A 1,690-nucleotide genomic window follows, 5' to 3' on the forward strand; every position below is an offset into this window, starting at 1 on the left:
AAACTGGCAAACACTCTGGCGTCGAGGTAGTGGCAGTCAGCAGCTTAAGAGTCCTCCGGTAATGAGGCAACCATCCGCAGGCGTGTGAGAAGGCCAACGAGCACCAAGCACCACCTGGTGGTGGAGGGAAAACAAACAAAAACACAACCCACACAAACTGGATTCCTAACAAGTTTTGGTGACAAAGAATAAAATGATATTCCATTTCAAATCAGAGATCTTCTTTTTAAACTGGTGTAGCTGTGAAAACAGGAACAGAGACCAATGCTTCAACTTCCAGTCCTTCTGCAGCCTGAACTGCAAACTGGGAGAACTTTCAGCCCTGATCGGTGCCAACCAAATGCACGTCTGATAAAATGAACTCATCCAAACAAAGAGATAAAACACCTGAAAATGTTCCAACAACAAGAGGCGGTGTCATGACTCTGCACTGTTTGGTTCTGTTTAAGTTTTCTTTGTTGAGTTTTCAGTTAAACTTTGATACATGTCTTTCTATGTTTTATAGTTTATTAGTTTCTTTTCCATTTTATGTTATTCTAGTTATTTTTGATAGTAATTGAGTTCTTAGGTATTTCTTGTTTGCTCTCTGCTGCCCTCTTGTGTCAGTCTTTTTTCCCTAGCTCCCCTCTAGACTCCTCTGTCCACATCTGCTCCCAATCTACTGATTAGCCTGGTCTTTGTTCAGTCTCCAATTTATACTCCTCATGTTCAGTCACTGTTTGCTGGTTCCTTGTTGTTATTATTTTGTTGCTCCATCATGTTCTTTTCCCCCCTGATGTTACTGGATTTTTTTGGTTCTCATTATTGTACATTTTTGTATTTTTGCCTCTCTTGCGTTGGACATGGAATTAAATCGACAAAGACTCTTCGCCACTGCATTTGGGTCCTCAAAAACCTCCACGTAACCTGACAGGCAGGAGAAAAGATAGAGTCTGCAGGTGGATAAAGACACCCAGAAGACAGCGGTGATGTAATGCTCCATTACACAAAAATTAAACGTATGCAACCAGCATAAACATGCATGCATGGAAATTAGATCACAACAATCTAAGATGTGTAGAAAAGTGAAACCAACTGTTGAATGTGAGGAAGGAACCCCTGAGAATCATTGATCATAAAACGTACACTGCAAAAACATATAGAAAATAAGCAGAAATTGTATCAAAATAGCTTTATTTGAGCCGCTAATTTAGATAATCTGCCAATATAATGATTATCTTAGCCTTTAAGATATTTATATATATTGCCCTGGACATTTCACAATGTGTATCTCAATATGCGGAAGAGGAAGATTATTAAAAAGTAATTAGGTCTATATTTCTTTTTAAAAAATCTCAGCAGAGTCCATAGATCTCAAACTAAAGGGAAGAGACATCTAAAATCCTGAGACTACAGTTTGTTTTTGTGGAACATCCTTGGGTGTATTTACAAAATACCAAGAAGAGATAGAAAGAAAAATTACTCTGAGAAGTAATCGCTGCTGCTTGTCCATCCTGGGAGGCTTGAAAGCTTTTCCAAGCTGCCAGGAGTTACTGAACAGGGATAACAGCTGTTAACAAGCAGAAAATGTTTAAATCAGCCGACAGTCTTTTTCTTCTCCAGCTGAGCTTCTCCCACAAGGTTGGGCTGGAAAAAAACGGAGCATGTGGACAGTTAGAAATCACAACAGTTGATTATAGGTTGTCTGGAA

Source organism: Cyprinodon variegatus, unplaced genomic scaffold (genome assembly GCF_000732505.1).
Source record: "Cyprinodon variegatus isolate N-32 unplaced genomic scaffold, C_variegatus-1.0 Scaffold1174, whole genome shotgun sequence".
NCBI lineage: Eukaryota > Metazoa > Chordata > Actinopteri > Cyprinodontiformes > Cyprinodontidae > Cyprinodon > Cyprinodon variegatus.